General features: G+C 40.8%; 1 protein-coding gene across 1 annotated transcript in view; it reads right to left on the reverse strand.

Moving 5' to 3' along the window:
• Positions 1-22,179, reverse strand: part of SYTL5 (synaptotagmin like 5) — an 82,607-nt gene that overhangs the window by 56,950 nt on the left and 3,478 nt on the right. The gene's annotated exons all lie outside the window — the stretch shown is intronic.

Genomic DNA, 22,179 nt, shown 5'->3' on the forward strand with positions numbered 1-22,179 from the left:
CTGAGCACAAATCAACTTCCGAGTGAAAATAGAAGAGGCACCCTACCCTGCAGTGGAGCATTGAGCTCGACCCTCTTTGGAAAAAGTCACCAGGAAGCTGCTTGAAAAAGCACCTAAAACTTCTGGTCAACTAGTTGGAACATCCAGCCCTCACAGTCTTGTAAGTACACATCAAGTTTCATATTGAAACAATGCATGACCTCCAAGATAAATAATAAAAAATAGTTATGTGAATACATACTGTACTTTGAAAAGCACATGCCTGTTACGTGTAATATATAAACATTAAACACATTTACACTGAAAAAAGTGTATCTACATTATCGTAAGAGCAAATACAACTATATGCAAATATATGTGCTATGTGCTATGGATAATGCAGGTTTATTTTCTGTTACGAATGCTGGAAGAACTAAAAGAGCTTTTAAGAATATTGTCATTTACAGGAGAGTGCCCAACCACAATGCTCAATGCTGTTACAAAACCTGTTAGTGTTCTTCCTCATTTTCCAGTACATGTTTATTTTAATGGCAGCCCTTGCTTCCTTAGCTTTCAACAGTTTGGAAAGCTTTTGACAAAGATAAATAGCACAGAGAATTGGAGCAACAGAGCTCACATTCTAAAAGGGCTATGGGCATCTGACAAAATATCCTTCAGTTTTCATTCATAACAACTGCTAAAGAAGCAAACGTAGTTGCCAGTGGCATTAAATTAAATTCTTGTGTTGTTTTTCAGTAATATACCTCAGAATCTTGGTTTTGATTAACTTTATTCCCCAAGTTAGCTGACTACTTATTAGCAAAGGATACCAGAAGTCAAAATTTAAGTTTAAATGAGATCCTTACAGTATTCTTGCATGGGAATTTCTTTGGATATTTCCTAAAGTCTATTTCAATTAACCTTATTTTTTTTTCAAATGAATGAAGATGATAATAAATTATACACAAATGGCAATGTATGTATTTTCATCTAGCTTTTCTTTTATTTCTCCCCCAGTACAATATTAACATAAATCTTGGGATTATTTCAGCAATACAGAACCATACTGGTGTCACCTCTATCAGGTAAGAAAATGGGACAGAAAAGTCACAGAACAAGCAGCACTCAGTCAATGCAAGTCTGAAATACAACTCAGGGCTGCCAATGATGGACTAACTGTCATTGAAAAGTGGAAAACAAACATGAACCACAGAGTGCTAACTCTGGCTATATTGTAATATTAAACATATAAATGTCATGGAATGAACACATGGAAAAATTCTACTTTGTTTCTCTACACTTATTTTTGAACAGAAAGAAAAAAAAAAAAAAAAAAAAGACCATTATGCTTATCCTTAGATCCTTGAAAATAACATTTTTTCAATACCATCCCTAAGGCCAAGTTATTTGTAAGTAAAGGGAGAAATCCAACATGTAACTTATAGATAAGGGTAAGTTTTTTTTTTGAACTGCCTAACAAAGGGCTGGTGAAAGCAGTACTGCAGTACTTTCATCCCAATCAGGTCTTAACATCACAGTGGGACAGGGAGCGTGAGGCTTTGGCACAGAATGGAGACCCAAGCTCAGTAGTCAGAGAAGAAGCTAAGTTGTTTGATGGGTCAGGGTGCTCTGAATTTCTGATTGCAAGCTTGCCTTGCAGCTGTAGAGTAGGTGGCATATAGCATAATTCCGGCAATTTTATTTTTTTGATGGAGAAAAACAAGTTCTATTGGAAAATGGAAAACCAACAGGTTAAGGGTAAGGAATGAGCAATGCAATTAGAAACTGAGTGCAACAAAAGTGTTAAAAATTGCTTCTGATAGCGCCATTTCTATCATGATGATACCCTGCAGGTAACTTTTCTTTTTTTTTCTCCCAGGAAAACAATGCAGCAGTATGACAAGCAGGCTGATAAGAACAGCATAACTTGTAAGATATAGTCTGGTATTGGGAATTCGGGGTTGAGAAAAAACACTCCAGAAGACCCTTCTGACTGCAACTTACCTTGATATCTGGACATATTCTCTTAGCTTTTTTTATTTAACTCTAAAGAAGCTGGAACTCTTAGCAGAATATCTGGAAGCCTCAAAAATTCGCTCTGACTAAGCATAATGCCTATCCTTGGATATCCTGGGTGATCTTGCCCTCAACAGGGGGAGGCAGGTTTTTCCAAAATATGAGGTCCAAAATTACTAAGGTGACATGCCACAACTGTGTATTGGGCTTATGCAGCATCGTTTTGGTAGGGGGTGGGCTGCAAGGGCAGCCTCTGTGAGAAGAGATAAGGACAATAATCGGGAGAGGTAACGGGTAAAACATGGAACAGACATTATTAGAGAATATAATAATGGTAAAGAATTTGTGTTGTAACGTGGTGAAGGGATCGTGGGTGGAACGTGTATAAATTGTCCACCTTTGTCAGTGTTATGACGTTATGTTCATTTTGGTGTGGGGAATTTTTTTGTTGTTGTTGTAAGAGAAATTTGTGAAGATTGCATGAAGAATGCCAGTGAATGTACTTTTTAATGATAATTGTTAAATGTGTTTTTCACAGAGGTGAGGGGTGTATAATACAGTGCTTACACAGCAAGGATATGGCAGCAGGGGGGTTGACGGGTGGCCTCTGTGAGCAGAGCACAGCAGCTGCCCCATGACAGACCAGAGCCAGCTCCAGCCGGCTCCAAAAGGGAAGAGTGGTGTGTTGGAGTTCAGTTAGCCATCAGTGTGAAAACTCCACAAACTTAGAATCCAAGGTTAGCTCATTTGTCACTTTGAGCACAGGGTCAAGGATGTAGACTTTGGAGCAGAACTAAGTACCAGTTAAGGGCGAGGGAAAGCAGTTGCTGGTAGAAAAGCTGGTAGGATCTGACGTCCACGTGAATGGAGACACTTCAGAGCCACAGATCAACAGGCAGTCACTGCAAACCCCAGCCATGGTAAGGAACAGGAGGGGAAGTGGCTGGAAGTGCCCTTGGTTTGAAGCCATGGAGCACAGAAACACACGGCAAGAGGGCAGTGAAGGAGAGACAGGAATAATGATGGCTATTGCCCACAGCCACAACATAACACTGCAGTTGATCTCCAGAGTACCACTGCCTGCCATGCCAAATGAGATTGGCTTAGAAACACTAGAGCAGACTCAATGGACAGTAGCCTAGTCAACAAAATCCCGGTATCTGGGAATAATAGGTCCTTCAGTCCCATAAGCTAATTTTTTTCCCCGCTTCTTAGTTAATGTTGCAATGGTAAGGACATCATTAAAAAATGTGTTGAAATTCAAACACTGTCTTCCTTGCTCCGCGGACTGTAACACGAGGTGCCACGCATGGGTACACGCAAAACATCACCTACTTTATAGCAGCAGATTTTGGTTTAGCTCCCATGCCTTCTGTGGTTTTGTTAAACAAATATATGTATAACAGAAAAGAATAGCAATTACAGAAAAAACAGAGACACTTTCTCCATAAAAACAGGAAGCTAATAAGTAAATGAGATACTGTTTCTAACACACTAGCACTTAAGACTTCCCTGCTTCAGACAACACATGACTGGAGACCGGGCCTGTGTTTCAGATTAAGATTTAACAAAAAATATGGCTCCTCTCCTGCACTGCCTTTTGTTCTCTCTCCAGAATAAATCAGCTGACAAAAGCTGAATATACGAACCAACCTAGGGCTTGAAAGCTTGAAAACAGAACAAACCAGCTAACTTTCAGAAACTGACAATGTCTAAGTAAGTACGTCCTCCTTTTAACAGACCTTTGATGTTTTATTAAGCAGCCCTGTGGATAGTTAGGAACTGTCATTGTTTTCATCCTAAGCCAAATGAAGATTTCACACAGCAGAGCATTTGGTGAACGCTAAATCACAAATTAGAGCACATGGAAAAATGCAAAGCCCCCTAATGGGATGGGGTTAATTTTCATCTACGTCTAATTCTGGCCAGAGCATTGATTTCTTCATTCAGGGTAAGGCAATGACCCGCTGCTGCACTTGCAGTAGAGCTAGTAAAGGTTTAGAGAGGAATGAAGTGCCACAATGGCAAGACTATATATAACCAAGCCTTTTGAGTATGGGTTTGTTTTCCCTTGCCTCATGGAAAGGGGGTAAAGAACCCCTCAAGGGGACTATTTGTGTACTTTTCCCACTTCTGTGATCCCTGTGGGAATGGTATCTCTAGAATAGAGACTCCCTTTCTGAAGCTGCTATTGAGGGAAGATGCATTAGAAACAATACTTGTTAGCACAATGATTGGTTAAGGCTTCTTTAAAAAGAGGAGAAACCCCAACATTGCTGCATGGAAGAACATGCCATTTCCTCTTGCTAATGGTTAGCACAGCTGCTTGTGACAACTAGAAATGTGGCACCCCTGAAACCGAGTCTGTGAGGGATGCTGATAAAACCAGAGGAATACAGTGAACCCACTGCAGCCTGCTACACTGCTTGTCACTGCGGGCACGGTGACTGCTACTGTCCCTGCTGCACGTGCCCTGAATGCAGCAGGTCGGCAGCTCCCTGACACCTTCCCTTCCCCATCTCTCCCGTCTCCGCAGGAAGGAGGGGAAGCATCCTGCCCCGGGGAGCGAGGCAGAGCTGGGAGGCAGCGAGACGAAAGGTGAGGACTCATCCTCTTTTCTTCAGTGGTGTTATTATCAAGAGGTTTGCTGCAGGAAATTACTCCTGCCACCAAGCCATTATGTTTACTTAGTCAGAAGCTGGTACGAGGAACCATTTCGTGACTCAGCAACAGGGGCTGCGTTTTCCATGCGTGCTGCAGCAGCAGGGGGACCATGGCATTGCCTCACGATGCTCCACTGAGGCAGCATCACCTGCTGCTGGCTGGTCGGGATTCCTTTGCCAGCACAGAAACGTGGTCTACGCTGCAGGTAGTTACTGTCACAGGAGTATCTGGGACAAGCACAAACAGGATTTCCATACTGGCGAAGAAATTCTTACCAACAGCAGCCGAACACAGCACGGTGTGGTGGGCAGTAACTGACCAGATGACAAGTTGAGATGCGTTGTCTCTCATAAAGGTGCTGACCACAAATTGAATCGAAGTTGCCCAAAGCATGATGGCAAAGCTGGAGCAGGCATGACAGCACTGCTGCCTCTTGCACATGCTTCAAGAGGCCACAACTCCAATCCCAGTGCGGGCACGATGTAACACAACGTGCTGGACTCTGATCTGATGTACCCAGCTTTGTCAAACAAATGAAAAGGGGCACATTTCATGTGTGCTGCTTAAAACACTCCAGTCCTACGTAGCCTGAGGTCATTCACACACAGGGGTCTGAAATGAAAGACAAAACTAAGATGGCATTACTAGGTAGCCATCAATGCTCGATGTCCAGTCCTCTCTTCTGAGGCCCACAGCTGTATACAAATCTCTGTTGGGAGAAGGATGGGAAGGACTGTTACTAACAAGTTTCATAAAATGGCAGAAAGACATAAAAGGCATTTCATATCAAGAACCTTTAGCAAAGGTAAAACTTACCACGTTCAGAGGGTACTGCCCAACTCACCTTTCTTTATGTTTTAACAAAAGCAGACTGCTTCTAGCACGCCATATACGGGAGCAAGAAAAACCAGCTACCCTTCTCAACAGTCTGTTTGCACAGCACACACACCCAAGTATGCTAACTAACCAGCAGGTATCGAAACACCAGGAAATCTTTGTCGCACCAAACGAATAAATATGAAATGTAAGGAAAAGCAACTCTTCCTTCTTTGGCAGATGCTAAAGTCAAGTGGCAAGAGAAGAAAACCAAATTTGATCTCTGTTAATGGCACACAGATTAGCCTGAGAGCTTTACTCAATATCATAGTGCAAGTAGTAGGCAAATGTGTTTTTTTTTGTTTTTTTTTTTGACAATGACCAAACTCCACAGATCTTTAGATATGAGAGTAAGCTGAGAGAAAGGCCAAAACATATGACTTTCTAAGTCTCAGCCTCCTTAACTCATTTTGTCTGTGTTTGATTTCATAGTAATAAAGATTCAAACAAAAACAATAGATTCAGAAGCAGGCTTTTTTTTTAGGTCAGGCACCATTCCAGCTTTCTCATAATCTCTTGGCAAAGCTCATATTTAGCTACAAGACTGCCGCTTTTTCTCCAGCCACAGTCAATGCCTTCAAGTTGCATTTAATTTCCAACATGGTTGTAACAAAATCTCAAAATCAACCCCCTAAGTTTTTAATGTCTAAAGCAATAATGTTAATGCTTAATAAGCCTATGAAGCATTCTACCTTATCATGAAAGAAATCAGTAAATTAAAATGCCTAACTTGTACCAGGAGAGAGTGACAAGGAAGGCTCAGCACTGCCAGTGATTCATCCAAACCATGCTCCTAACAAGAGATGTCCCTGTGTTTATTTTTCAGCCCTTAAAAAAAAACATCTTCAAGTAACATGGGAAAGCATTTATATCTAAGTAAATGTGCCACATTTTCTGTTTCCTTGGCATAGAACTTGAGGCTCACCATGCTCCCCAAAGGGTCAGGCTACCATACTGCATCCAAGAAGTAGCCTGACTGTCCAGTGAAAACTCCCTGAAGGACACACAGCCTGGCCACCCAACAACTTGGTACTATTTTTCGAGTATATTATGACAGGAGAAAGACTTGCGCAGAGGATTAGGTGCAGATCTGGCCCACAGGCTGAAAGTACAGCAGTCACTTCTGAATACAAGCCCACACCTCCTAGAGATCTTGCAAAAGGACAAAACTGAGTTTAACCCTTTAGATGAAGTTTCGGGATAAACAAGTCTCTAGCATACTAGGGAGTATGCTTTAGCTAATATACTTACAAGTCGAACACGAGGAGGGGGAACAGGGTGGCAATCTTTTCCTTTTGCTTTGCTCATCCTTCAGTAAATGCATTTCACTATCCTGGCTGAGTGTTCAACCAGAAAAGACAATACCTCCCAGGGTAAGAATAGAAATAAAATTCAGTATGTCAGCTTGCAAAATTAAACAAACAAACATAAAAAAAAAAAGACACAAACCAAGGAATGAAGGAAGTGGAAATATATTTCTATTGTTAAGCAAAAACATCTGTGCAATATTAAATCACCCACGAAGATATGACTTAAGGCTTGAGTCATCTCAATCTTAACGCTTACTCACAGTTTGTATGAAAGCAGTATTCATACAGTACGGAATTTCACATTTATGTTATTCCTTGTGCCTACACTTTCTGTGATGAAATGGAAGATAAAGCAATGAACTGAAGTCTAGAACAGAACAACTTCATACACAGCTGCAAAGTTTTAATATGTACCTTACATGTGTCTTCTTCCATAACTGGGTAAGTTAGAAATTTAAATTCCATAGATGTGAGTTTTGGTCAACTAAGACAAGTTGAAGAAAGTCCATTAATTGCTTATTTTTAAAAATTTGTAACACCCTTTTCCAAGGCATGACCTTTGGGAGCAAGAAATCTCTTTTTGATATGAAGCTCTCCTAGAAGCAGACAGCAAAAGCAATGCCAGCAAATCTCCTAACCACCAGCATTTCTTACAACACATCCCTCCAGCCATCCAATGAATTTAGAAGTAAAACTAATACATACTGTGGTATGACACGATTGCATTTGATAGAAAGGTACCTGAAAGGCACTGACACCTCTTACAGGCCAGCAGCTGCTGCTCTGTGGTCTAGCCTTGACCCATCTCCATCTGTCCTCCTCCTTCAGTGCCATCTCTGCCGTTCACTGGGACTTGAGGCTGCTCTGGCAGCAACCACCACGTGTAACTGCATGAGATCTCCAGGGTGCTGGTCTGTGCCACAGCATTACTACAGAAGCTTCAACTGATATGAAGTAAAAGATGTATGAAAAAACAATAGGATTGTCTGTCAGAGCACCTTGTTATGTATGAAAATAAAGTATGTTTCTTTTAGCTGTGGCAAGAGATTGACGGAAATATCAACAGATTTGCCTTATTTTTTTTTTTCCTCCAGCAGAAAAGCTCCTCAACAGAAAATCCCAGATTCTGCAGAATCTTATGAGGATTCTTCAAAGATCTCAACAGAAGCTTCTTGATATTATAAACTTCAAATGTTTTCACTAATTTGCTGAACTAAGAATACTCAAAGCTGGTGCTTTGACTTTATCAAATAAAACGTTTTATATTGCAGATAAACCCAGGATTATCAATCCGAGGTCTAGTCCACATGATAAAATTCTGCCAATGACATCTCTATAAAGGAAAATGAGGTGATCTCTGGGCTTTGCAGTAGGGCAAGGCTGCACTAAGACTGCTGAGGGGCTGAAGCCAAGCTACAGAGCCAGAGAAGCAGAAAACAGCATTTGGAAGAGGACCCACCAGAGAAGCTGGGGAATCCCCCTCTTGGTTTTGGGGTGATGGAGAAGGGAACCATGGACCTTGCACAGGAGTGCTTTGAAGGAGAAAACGTATGTGGTGTGAGTGTGCAAGGGTGGTTGTGCAGGAGGTAAGAAATCCAGCTGTCCATTATTTCAGCCAGTGTGATGCTAAGCGTTCTCCTTTCTGCAACATCCATTAAGCATAGTAACACACAGCCATTATCACGCACAGTGGATAGTACTTGATTTAATAAAGCAACTGGATTCAGGTTTTAATGAAATGAAATAAATTTGTTTTCATGCACAGCAAAGATATTGAACATAACCATAGATTACACAAGTTCTCTCTATAGAGGCATGAAAAGATCTTGAAGAGATTCATCTCTCCTATTGACTCCGAACTAGTCATCCCCGTCTCACTCCACAAGCAAATGAGACAAACAGGCATTTCTGGGGCATGACTCACCTCATCATGAGAAGATTTTAAAAAGGTCAGAGGAGCCCCTGTCTAGTAGCATCCATTTCTCTCCACTGACTGCGAAGGAGATGCAGCATGACTACCTCAAATGCAGGCATACAAAACATGTGAGCAAATGTACTCATTAGCAGTGTAAAACATGACAGAGCTGCTCAAAAGGACGCTTGTCCAGAAACCTTCCAGAGGATACAACAGCTTAATCATAAGGTGGGAAGAGCTTAGACTGTTGCCTTGGTGTTTTTTTGTTTGTTTGTTTGTTTGTTTTTGTTTTTTTTTTTTTTTCCTCTATATACAACGCCACAAGGCTTTCCTAAGCAGAGAGCAAATAAAACCAGTCATGAAATGTATTGGTGCATTGTCCCACTGCATCCACCTCAAAGTGAGCATGGGTGGGAAGTCCGGACTTGAAAACCCACCAGTTAATCCAATTAACAGCTTCAGCGAAAGGCTACATAGTCTACCTGACAGAAGCTTAGATGATCAGCGTCTTTTTTGTACACTGTGTAAGAAGCCAGTAAAAGTGACAGAGTCCTCCAAAAATACTGCTCATCAAATGAACGGAGCATCTGAGATCATTATTTGTTGGACGTTTTCAAGCTCTTTGCCCTCTCAGCACAGCCAGTGCCTCAGTTGCACCTCTCCGTGCAGCTGAAGCTGCCAGAGCTGAACAGACTGCCCGCCTTCAGTCTAGCTTGCACAAAAAAGCAACAGTGGAGATTCAGCAGCACAGTTTTCAACACTGGCCAGCAAGCAGCAGTCAGACACGGAGCTGGAAGAGTAAAGTTCAAAGCAGCTCAATGGATCATTGTGTGCAAAGTGCTCCAAAGTAGAAGGAAGCAGACATAACTGCCGAAGATGACTTTATAGGACATGACCGAAGACACAGATTCCAACTGCAGAAATACTTTGAGACCCGAGGCCTCAATCCCTCATTGCTAAGCCTCTACATTTTTCAAATGTAAAAGCGCACTACACTCTGATACTTCATGCTGACTGCAGGGAAGAACACAGATAAATAAATCATGAGCTGTTTCATATATCCTCCTGGCCATGACCCATCAAGTCAATTCCACAATCTAATACCAGCGGGTGCTGTACAAACAGCAGGAAGGCACAGAACACCTCAAGAAGCTGCTCCTGCTCTGACACAGCACAAAACCCACCCTTATTCAGTTATCTTCACATTCCATATTTTACCATAGCTTACACTCCTCTCCTTCCCAGCAAGCTATGTAGTTCCAGCAGCACTACAAATGAAAAGCTCAGGAACATGAAGGTGGGCTTCCAGAGTTTTTTTTTTTCCAGTCCTAGAACTACTCTTATAATATTTTGGGAAAACAAACAGACAAACAAACACATGGTGGGCACAGGTGCCATATTACTGGGATGCTAGATTTTAGGATAGATGGCAACAGAAATTATTCAGAATGATGGTGCAGAGCTGTGCTCGCAGGATATTAATCATTACTTGACCTTTCCATAGCAGCTTTCTGCCGCCTTTTGGCCAAGCTTTACTTTGGCTCTTTGCATAGTAAATGTTTTGCCTTCTGCCTTGCAATACACGCACCTTATGCCACTTGGTACGATGCTAAAATATATCATTATGTGAAGGTCAAACTACCTCATCGATCCGGGTTTGAAATGGAAAGCATAGTTGATGAACACTTCCAGAAGGAAAAATCTACCAAAGATGTTTCAGAGAGGGATGGGTCATCTCCAAGATGGTCCGGTGGACACAGAGCAGGCAGCTGAAGTATGCCAGCACAGAAGGGATCCATGGCCTCACCTGGAGGGCACACTTTCTCCAAGACAGTGGGCACAGGCAGGGGATGCCAGCAGTAGCATCTCTTGCTGCTGCTCCTGCCTGTTTCTAAATTACTACCATCAGCCCATCACCACCTGGCCTTTGAAGCCAATTTCTTTATTCACCAATGCAGCTTTGAGAAGTTAAGCATACATCTATGGAAGCCCGGTTAATAATTTATCAGTGTCAGAAGTGTCACTTTTTTTTTTTTTCCAGCAATCAAATGCTGTATACCTATGTTCCACAGCTGAGCATTTCTCCTTGCAGATGGTGACAGTTCTCTTTACGTATCATGTACAGCATCTACAGTTTGATAGATGTCCTCAGGGAGTATATAGGAGTGATAAGGACAGTTTTTGCTTGGGAATACTGAAAGGTTAATAAGATTTATATATTCAATCACTGCTTCATGCAGAGATTTTGGGTAGGTTTCATTACTTTTCAAACACTTATTAATATATCAGCTTGTTACACACGGCTCAAGCTCTTCAGCCTAGCAGACACCCTCTGAAGGATTAGCACAGACAAGCTTATCTTCAACAAAGTCTGGAAAAAATGCCTCCCTGCATGATAAACCTAGATAGCAGAGCAAGAGAAATACTTCCCCCCCCATCTTGCCCAGAGAAGTGGTTGAGTCACCATTCCTGGAGGTCTTTAAAAGACATTTAGATGTAGAGCCTAGTGATATGGTTTAGTGGAGGACTTGTTAGCGTTAGGTCAGAGGTTGGACTGGGTGATCTTGGAGGTCTCTTCCAACCTAGATGATTCTGTGAATCAAGTTATTCCCATTAGATCAAGTGACCCCATCCCACTGGCAGTAAAACAAGACTTACCAGCAGATACTGCCCCACATTTCCACGTGCCGACATTTGGCTACTGAAAACCATTTGGGTCCTCTCAGAGGCTGTAGAGGAAGAACCTGTCAAGACTGAAAGTCTTAATTTATAACAGAAGAGCAAGCTTCCACAGATAAATAGGAAATGCGTAATTTTGAGTTTTTACTACTTTTTTTTTTTTTTCCAAAATCATTATTGCAAATCAGTGTGTTCAAACACACCTTTTCCTCTTTAAGCAAAGCCCCTTAAAGTAACCTTTCCAGAAAGCAGAGTGAAGGCAAACAAAAAAGACGTCTTGACAAACAATTTCTTGCCATCCCAAATTAATAAGCTATAACAACTCCTGCCTTTACCACTTGGGAATACCAGCAGCAGTCCAACTCTAAGCAACTAAGCTTGTATATGCACAAAATTTAAAACAATTGCCCAACTACGAATGCTATTCCTGGAATTCCTAAACAAGAAACCCTAAGCCATGAGATGTCAGACACTACCTTTGGTCCAACGTCAGACTTTTAGCTGTTTAACACCTTAAAAGCATATGCATTTTTTTCATTCTGCTCACTTTGAGCATTAAGTTTTTAAAACACACAACCACAAAAGGTACTTTTCCACAGAAAAGCAAAATTCTTTAACTTGATAACATCTGCAACATGAGAAGGGAAAAGAGAAGGGAAAGAAAGGAAAAGAAAGGAAGAGACAATTCCGTAACCCAATGCATCCCAATGGCTGGACATTCCGGTCACAAAGAGCCTGATTTTTCAGGTATACTGAGCATCCACAGTCCCATATTATTTTAAATAAACACAGGGACTCCCAGCGCCTTTGAATGTCAGGCTCTGAAGTATAAAATACTTTTTGCACTTCACAGAAAAAGCTTCCACCCCATCACAAGCCTGTAAAAAGGATACAAAAGCCAAATCAAGTCAAAATAAAGTTAGAGCAAATATTTATCAGGGCCATAGTAAAACCCAGCTAATAATGGTCATTACGATTTCAAACCAGTGTTCGAAAGCAGGAAACACAACCAGAAGCTAACAAACAATGGAGCTTTATCTTCACCAAATGATCTACTCAATGAAAGAGACAGCCCGGTAAAGAAACACCTCAGACTACTGAAAATGTATCAGGAGCATAAAACACCCTCCCCTCCAATTAACCAGCTTTTGAGGGAATTATACTTGGTAAAAGATTTGTGAACTTTTTCTTCTCAATGGCTTCAAGAATAACCTAAAAAACTCCAGACCAAATGTAACAACAAGAGGCTAGTTTGATCCCTTTTGTAAACCTTCATGTTTTCTGCAGTGGTAATTCAGGACTAAAATACTGGCTTAAAACATTATCCAAAGACAACATCGTTAGTAGAATCATAGAATCATGGAATCATTAAGGTTGGAAGAGACCTCCAAGATCATCTGGTCCAACCACCCCCTACTACCCATGTCACCCACTAAACCACGTCCCTAAGCACCACGTCCAACCTTTCCTTGAACACCCCCAGGGACAGTGATGCCACCACCTCCCTTGGGCAACCCATTCCAATGTCTGACCGCTCTTTCTGAGAAGAAATGTCTCCTCATTTCCAACCTAAACCTTGTGTGGTGCAACTTGAGGCCATTCCCCCTTGTCCTATCACTAGTTACCTGTGAGAAGAGGCCAACCCTCATCTCCCCACACCTTCCTTTCTGGACTTACAGGGGAACTAACTGCACTAGTAACATTCCCTTCAGAAATGGAAGCACTGCACATTTCAAAATCCCATGGAATAGCAGATGGAAAAGCTTTCTAATTGAGCCCAGTATTGTACAGCAGCCTGTTTGATCAGGCACCTCTGCAGCGCGGTGATGCCAGCCCATAGGTCAAACACAGTATGAATTCAAACATTTGCAGAGGGCCCGCAGCACGCAGAGCTGTTTGCACGGAACATCCTCAGTAAGGTTTCCTGCCGTAGGGAAACCTGTGGTGTTCAAGCTGGGAACACCACAGCATTAAACAACACTAATTCAGCTTAAACTTTTTTAAATTAGAGTTCAAACCCTTTCTTCGGTGTACAGCAGAGGGAAGAGAAAAGTAACACAGATTGAAAATGTAATTTCCTAGGAAATAAATCTATTTTTACATCATTGAATTTCATGACCAAGACATGATGAACTTTGATATTTTATCCATTTTACCCAGTACATTTGGTAAACTCATACACAGATACATTTATTGCATGATGGTAATGATCACTAGTCAGAGCAAAATGGCTGGATGGTCTCCCTACTGCATCACTCAACTTTGCCGGCAGTACATAGAAAGATTGAGTGCATCGATATAACGCAGTTCAATCAACTGCCTGGTAGCTCATCAAAGTCATTCAAAGAAAAATAAAAAGAGTGGTACTGATGTAATTCTATCTTTTTCGTGCTACAGTAAGATTTTAATGTCCTACTGCTAAAACGGGCTATGGGCACTACAGAAAACCTTCAGGAATCGCTTATTTGCTTAGTTTCACTTGCATCAGGACAAAAAGTTACCCCAAAACACAGCCTATTATGTTAATGGAAATCCAGAACACCATCAGGGAGTTTCCTATGCTAGGCTTGGTCAGTCAATCAGTCAAAATTCCTCCATACAGTACAGCTTGAATATAGATGTGACAAACTACCACAAAAAAAGAAATTAAGTTTCTTCTTTATACAAGTGACCTCCTTTTTTTTTGGAAGGGAATTCTTATTACTAGCAATGTAGACCTGTCAAATCTCATCTGTTAAGGTTCATTCAGCCCCCGTTGTAGGCTTCCTTCTTGTCGTGTCTTCATCACAGTAGCACAAGTGCTTTCCCCTGATCTGTGAGCTCCTGAACCAACATAGCTGAACAGTTTATCACACACCTGGCTGATGAGATGATAAGGGAGGATAAAAACTACAGTGCTGCCCCATAACTCGGCATCTCTGCTGGTGTTCCCCCATGAGGATGTGCCGTCCACAGGTGAGCAAATACTTCCAAGCAACCTGACGTGCACTGGAAGCATCCATCACAAGGCTCACCCATGGGATGTTCTCCTCCTTGTTAGTGAAGGGAGTAAGCCAGGCTACTGTAAAATACTCTGTTTAAACAGAAACCAAACTTAACTGCTTATACACAGTCCAAATGTTTGCAAACAGGGAAGCTCTACCCATGAAGACAAATCAGGAGAGGGACAGTTACATTTCCAGGTCTCTAGGTGTGGACTAGAGTTAGTTTAATAATGAATCCACCGTCCCCAGGTGTACTGGGCGGCGGACCTTACTGCTGTGACAAACCAAGAAGATTACTCATGACCTACTGTGGAGGCAAAGACAGCAGAAGTAGATGGATGCTTTCAGAGCCTGGAAGATACCCTCCAGTGTGGGGAGGCAGATGAGAAATCAGGATTAATCGACCGTCTAATTGCTAGGCACAGATTACTCAGCACCACTCATCTTTCGTTCTGCTGCAGAATTGGATAAGTAGGACTGGGGCCATCAAATTCAAGAGAATGCTGGGGAATACAAAGCGCTCATCTTACGTGCATTTACATCTATAATATCACATGAGACTATTCTCGAAATTCAGCCATCAATTTGTCTGCTCATATAGAGCTCTCTGAAGTTTTCATCAATTTTAAATATTCTCTCCTGCAGTAGCAGGCAAAGCAGCCCTACAATTCATTTAAAGGCATTTAAGGATAAGACAGTTTTAATGTTATGTGGCTCTCTAACACTTAAATCAATTTTTGTCTGCTTCGTAATTTATTATAGAGACTTTTAAAATAAGTGCCAGCCTTACAACTAATTTTCATGTAAATTACCCTCAAACACCATAAATCTTGAGACATTGTCATGTAAGGGATCAGTTTACCCCTGCTCATGACAACCTCTATCACCCTGTAAGAACATGAACAGTGATAATCCCAGAGAGGAACAGCAGACAGGCACTGAGGTGAGACTGTCTTCACCATCAGTAATGCACAGCAGATCTCCTGGTTCTTCTTACTCCAGCTCCTAGCTATACAGGAACAACCCCTTCTATCATTTCAGAAGGCAAAATATACGCAGGGATGCCAGGCTCCCTGACATGATGAATCTACCAGACTTTTCACTGAAATATACACATTGTTTCAAACTGAAGTCCCCCATTTATTTTCTGTGCCAAATCAGGTCCCTTCTTTCTCGACTTGCCTATGAATTTCAGTGGACCAGGAAGCCTCCCCATTGCAAACTAACGGTTCTTTCCATCGTAAAAGGTTGCTTTTCTATCAGCCTTGCCAGGTTACCTATCAGGGACGAAATTTTCCATGGCACTCAAGTTGAGGTCTGAGGACAATCTACAGCCAAATTTCCTGAGAAGAGCTAGAAAAAGAAAATCACATTATTACATCTGTGACAAAGTAGAAGCAATCTTCATTCCCACTAATTCATATAAAAGTTGTAGGCTGGGACTTCAAGCTTGAACAGGAGAGGGAATATTTTCTTTCATGAAATATTTTATTGTGGAAGATGTTAAAATGTATCTAATTAAAATAAAATTTTAAACTTGTGAAGGAAGACATAGCTCATACAAATTTGATAAAGACTTGCTAGAGTGACCAATAACATGAAGACAGACAATTTTCAAGGGTCAAATTTAGACTGATTTGGAGGGAACAGAAAAATACAGAATGAGAAAACACCCTAAGTGTAAGACATCCTGCGCATCCTCATCTATAAGCATTGTTATTTATGCCACCTAGAATACATTCAGACCACCTAATAACCTCTCTTCTCACCCAAACAAGAAGTGAGGATCTTTTGAGCACTTTTCCATAATCATTTCTGTCTGCACTTACACAATGAAAATGAAGTTTTTGAATAGCTGAAACTATTTTGTTATCAAAAAGAAGAGATACTATGTATCAAACGGAGTAATTCATTTGAAAAAAAAAAAAAAAAAGAAAAAAAAAAAGTCTTGTCTAAGTCTCAAAACTGTAAATGATTTAAAAGTTAATTAAATGAGTAGATTGATAGAGAGGCACATAAACCTTAGATTGTGGTCTGCCCTGGGCTGATTAAATATAGAAACAACTCCACTTAAGAAGTTTTACTGAACTTAGAAAGCTTGTCTTAATTTTCACTGTTATCAGGTCTATAAATTGCAGTGGTTGAGATGCAAACTTGAATAAGGAAACACAGGGGCAGTGTTTCAACAAGAAAATTGTTGGGAGTATGTGGAAATAAAGGCATTATTCCGTATTTGCCCCATTTCTTCCATCCTTTCAACAGAAGTGCCAGCCTCTCTGGACCTTTTTATCTTGACCCAGTGCAAGTGTTTTCATGTTTTGCTTTAAGAGATCATAAAAGAACTGCACTAGCACGGGTCATGAAATCTCTGCGCAAAATATCATGGTTAATGTTTGTAAGCCTAAAATACCATTGGGCTGTTTTCAGCTTGGCTGACTGCCCTCCTCCAGGAAGTGGGTAACCACTACCCTCCTGTCCCCCCCCCAAACCACAACCCCTTGTTTAAAAAAAAAAAAAAAAAAAAAAATCACCATTTTTCTGTGTAGTCTTTTAGAGAAGTGAAGGTATAACAGTGTTTAGGTACAGAAGTCATTCTGTCCTTAGTATTCCACTGGAACACAAGAGTGAAGAACTATTCTGTCACGGGTTGGAAGAGTGACTCTTGTCGCTTTAGAAATGGGAAAAGTTTTGATTTTGTTTGAGCTTGAGGCAATTATTTTACTCCAGTTTCATTCAACATTACAACTGTCATTCTGATCAAATTCAACCTAGAATAAAACTTATTCAAACGCATGTTTAGGGGCTTCAGTATAGATTTTATTCTAATCCAGAAATACCACAAACCTTGTAAAAGCCTACTTTAATTTTCAAGCTTGTCATTAAAATCTGCCTCCATAAACACACACATCTCAATTTCATATAACTTAGGTTTCAGTAGAAGAATGTGAGAGCTGACAGTTCTTCCACCAGCCTCCAAAAGTTTTCCAGATGTGCAGAGGCATGCACACGTGTCCATATGCATGAAGGAATAAACCATTTATAAAAAGAGTAATTGGTAAAACTTCAGTTTATTTCTAGAGAAATAATCCTGGACGTCAAGTAAAGTACAAAATTTCACTAGAACATCACGACGGCTCTACTGTTCCTGTACATTGTCTCATGCTGTTCTTGCATTTATATTTATGTGACAGGGTTTTAAACCAAACCAGTTGGAGAAGTGAGTCTCTGTGACTGGAGATCATACCACTGTAGCACAACAAAGCCCACAGGCAGGAAGCCAAAATCATGCTGTACTACACCGTTTTAGAATTGATATCATCAAAACACCAACAGGTGTTAGCAGGAGATGCAGCAGGAATAAATAAGGTGGATCAAAACTGTGAGATTCCTCAGATAACAGAAAACTTGTAGTGTATTAACAGTCATTGCAAATAATTTGATCGCGCACCCTTTGTTTAATGACAGAAACTTCCACAGTACAATAATTGGCAACTGGCAAGTTCAGAAACAATTGCTTGAACGTCACCTCTGACCAGTAGAAAGATTTCTCCTTATCTTTAGGGAGTCATGCATGAGGCCTGTTTTCTCTTTGCATTTTCCATATTCCCTGGTAAATGGAGAATATCACACAACAGGGAGAATGCATTAACCCCAGCCATATTTTCCACTGCTATTTTCAGATTGTCTCTCAACAGAACTAGTTTCTGTCTTTGTGCTGTGTAGCTTTGAAATCAAACCACAAGCTGCTCGGGTATACTAGGTCCTTCAAAACCAAAGGGACAAACACACCGGGAGGTAGAACAAAACTCCTTCTAAACCACAAAGCACAGACTGCTAATTGTCAGTGGCTGCCTACTTATTCCCTCCCCTGCCCCTCGAGACGTGATGTTGCATAACCCTGCTGCTTGTATTTTTCCTAAAGATTGCTATTTGGGAATGCATATTGGGTTATACCAGTAAAGGAAAACCTTTTACAATGGCATAAAAGAGTGCCCAAATTGCTTGTCTCCAGGAAACCCAACAAACTCACTTTTAAGACCTTGTATATGTATTTTTACTGCTTTTCTTCACAAAATGCTATTCAAATATCAACTTATTACTGAAAGAAGAATGCCTTGTTACATATTTAATCTTTTATAATTTACTGGCCTTTTGATTTTCCTCCCAAAACAACAACAAAAAAAGTAAGTGGAAAGATAACAATGGGAGATCTTATATTCACAGCAAGGCTCAAGAAAATATGCAGTAATGAAAAGAAAGCTTTCGGTCTCCTCACTTAATTTATGCACTAACAACTGAGAATGACTTCGTTGCTGTCCTCAGGCATAAGCTATCTGAAGATGTGTTTGCATAGTTATCTAATAAATGTTGTTTGTGATTTAGGGTTTTATATTTATATGAATATACACACATTTATTCTTCCTGAACACATCTCCAGCTTTTACTCTATGCAGACTACAGTTAAACTCTGATGTTGAACTTCTGAGGGTATTTCATTGTCTTGACCCATTTCACACTTGTGCTCTCCTCTCTCCCAGGAGCAAGCCACAGGTGCCAGACACCTGAGAGCATGCAACAGTCCCCAGCATATCCTCTGCCAACTACCACAGCATCTTCACCTGGCGTAAAGAGAAGACAGGATGTACAGAAACCCTCCAAAGCTAAGAAGGAAAAAACAATTATTTTTCCTCTGGCTTCAGCTTGCACTTATGTAAGTGAAAAGCATCTCCCCTGGAAAAACAACGATGGCAACAAGACAAGAAGCTCCCCTCCATTTAGTGATCCCTGTCTTATTACCAGTTATTTTGCCATTTGGATTCCCAATTAAAAAAAAGCCACATCTACAACTACTTGAGACTTGCACATGGTGACATTGTATTCTGTTCCTCTTATTCTGCCTCTCAAGTACTACAATGAAAAAAACATCACAGCTTAGTCTCAATCTTTCACCAAGAACTCTTCTTACCAAGAACAGGAGGGCCAAAAGGGGTAAATTTTGAAAATGTCAATAATGAAGGCAGTTCCAAGTAAGTGCAAGTTTATACACCAGCTGCAGTCTACTTACAAGCAGAACCAGAAGAACTGTATTGAGTCAGGGGACAGCAGTACTAAACTAGGCTCTGATCACTTCTAGTGTTAGGGCACAGTTTGATTGTCCTGTGTACCATGCACAGTATTTACAATAAACTATTCCACAACAAATAGTTCATACTGTTAAAGATCTTTCATTTTTCTTCATTCATGGAGTTTTCAAATTTGAGATCTGCTTTTTTCTGCGCTAGTGATGCAAATGAAGAAAAAAAACTTGCGATCGATGCTATATTGTCTGATAGCTCCCTTTTCAGTATCACCTGAATCTTGCCCAGATTTAAGGTTAAGGAACAGTTACTGCTTTTTCTAACACACTTTTTCAACTGAAGGGAGAAGTATGAAGGGAGTATGATGATGAAGGCTAATGAAGTATTTGTGAAATTACTACACGTTTTACAGTGATATTCTACAAACATTTAGCATGTCTCTGAACCAAAGTGTTAGGTTTAAGGTGAAGTTTAATAATGGTATTAATCCATTAACAAAGCCCACTCAGAGCAATCTCCTCAGAAGCCAACTTATGACTGACTGTGGAGGTTCAGTGGCTGAAAGCCAGAACCTTCACGGTGAGAGCAGGCACACAACAGAGAAAACAAGCGCGTGTTCTGCGCTGGTATGGCCTGACCTCGAGCACTGCATGCAGTTTGGGGCACCACAGTATTAAAAGGACATTAAACCATTAGAGAGTGTCCAAAGGAGGGCTACAAAGATGGTGAATCTGTATGAAGAGCGGCTGAGGCCCCTTGGTTTGCTCAGCCCCGAGCAGAGCAGGCTGAGGGGAGGCCTCATGGTGGCCTGCAGCTCCCTCACGAGGGGAGCAGAGGGGCAGGCGCTGAGCTCTGCTCTCTGGGGACAGCGACAGGACTCTGAGAAGTGATCAGCACAGTACTTTGTTGCTGATTTGTTGCTACAGTTTTGTTACTGTTAATGCAGATCATAACAGAGTTTGTTCTCCTCACACAAGAGGCACAGAGCTATACAAACACTGATGAAATCAGAAGCAGGATTGCACCCAAGCTTGTGCCTCAGCTAAAACCATCTACAGTCTCACTGGAAGATGGAGGATGCGGACAATGAGCACAAATGTTTTAGAACATTTATTTCTCCTCATCTTCTCAAAATACAGTTTTACCATAGCCATCTAATCATCAGCGCTATCTTTGCTAAGTTAGTGAGAAGGCTTTTACATGCACCAGTACTCCACCAAGCCCAAAGCTGAATGCTTAACTGCCTTTACTTCCACACGTAGTCTTTTTATAGCTGGAAGCATGGTGTGGAAAACAAACATTAAAAACACTCAAAATTAATCAGAATTGAGCTCATGATTTCAATTCAAAGTATTTTTTATATATAACTACTGCATTATGTATTTTAATTCTTATTTGAGAATGTGGATTTTCAGAACTCATTTCCCACAAATCATTCTGAAATGTTTTTGCTGCCTTCCGTAACAGAAATGAAATATCATCAGCAAGGTCATGATTCAAAGTGACTTCAGGGTAAACTACAAATTCCTGGCAAACCAGACAGTTTCTCAAACATGAAGAAAAGGGCTGATCAGGTTTGACTTGCAGCTTACTACAGATGCTAGTATTTGAACAACGCTCTAAAAGATTATCGCAATCATAACCAGAACAACCCCCTGCCTAAAGGCATTCAGATTAGCAGGAAATCCAGAGGAGTGTTATTTCTTCTGTGCAAAACCAACACCCTGGGTATTAGTAGAACGTGCAGTTAAATTGACCTAAATGGTCTCCATTCAGGTTCTTCACTTTGAAAAGCCGAAACCAGACAAATGTTTACCAACGAAAGTACAGTACCTATGAATATACCAGCTCCACCACATGTTGAACTTGTCACGCCCTCATCTGTCAGTGCATTCCTTACTCACTGCAGCGCAAACCAGATGACACCCGTGTTTGCACTGGTTACTCATACTTCTCCACCCTTCTTTGCTGCCATACTCACTTCACTGAAGGATGTACGCCTTTGAGCAGAAAAAATACCAAGAAGGCATATACTTCTCACTTGTTAGTTTTCAGTTGCACCTAGTGAATCATTATTCTCCAGTGCATTAATGTTTTTTCCTCCATACCACATCCACCTTGTTCATATTTTCACATTTTTCTGAGAGTGAGAGCTTCAAAACCAGACAGTGTTTACACAACACTCCCACTATAACCTTAGCTTTGGCTTCTTTCTTTTTTCCCCCTCTAACACTGGTAACAACAATGGAGAGGGCTGTACTCTAGACAAAGTTGCCGATAGTTAACAGACATGCTCACTAGTATATAACCTAAGCCTACTTAAAATACATCTATAGATTGAAGGGACAGCAATACTCCTGGAGAGAAGCATATATTTATACCTTAACTTCAGAGCATGACAAAAGTCAAGGAACCGGCTTCATAGTTAGCAGCCGTGAGAAAATTTCCAGGTACAACAGTCAGTGTACAAAAAGCTGCTAGAAAAAAAAAGTGCATTCTGCGATGTTACATAACACTTAAGCCAGCTATATTGCCTTTTTATTATTATTATTATCATTTATCTCCAAAAATTCTCTGAACCTACTGCTTTGAAGAATACTCACTTTCATTATATTCATGTCTTTTAAATCACTCTACACAAGATGAGATTTCTGATATTACCTCTCCCCGTATAAAAC

Source organism: Aythya fuligula, chromosome 1, assembly GCF_009819795.1.
Source record: "Aythya fuligula isolate bAytFul2 chromosome 1, bAytFul2.pri, whole genome shotgun sequence".
Classification (NCBI taxonomy): domain Eukaryota; kingdom Metazoa; phylum Chordata; class Aves; order Anseriformes; family Anatidae; genus Aythya; species Aythya fuligula.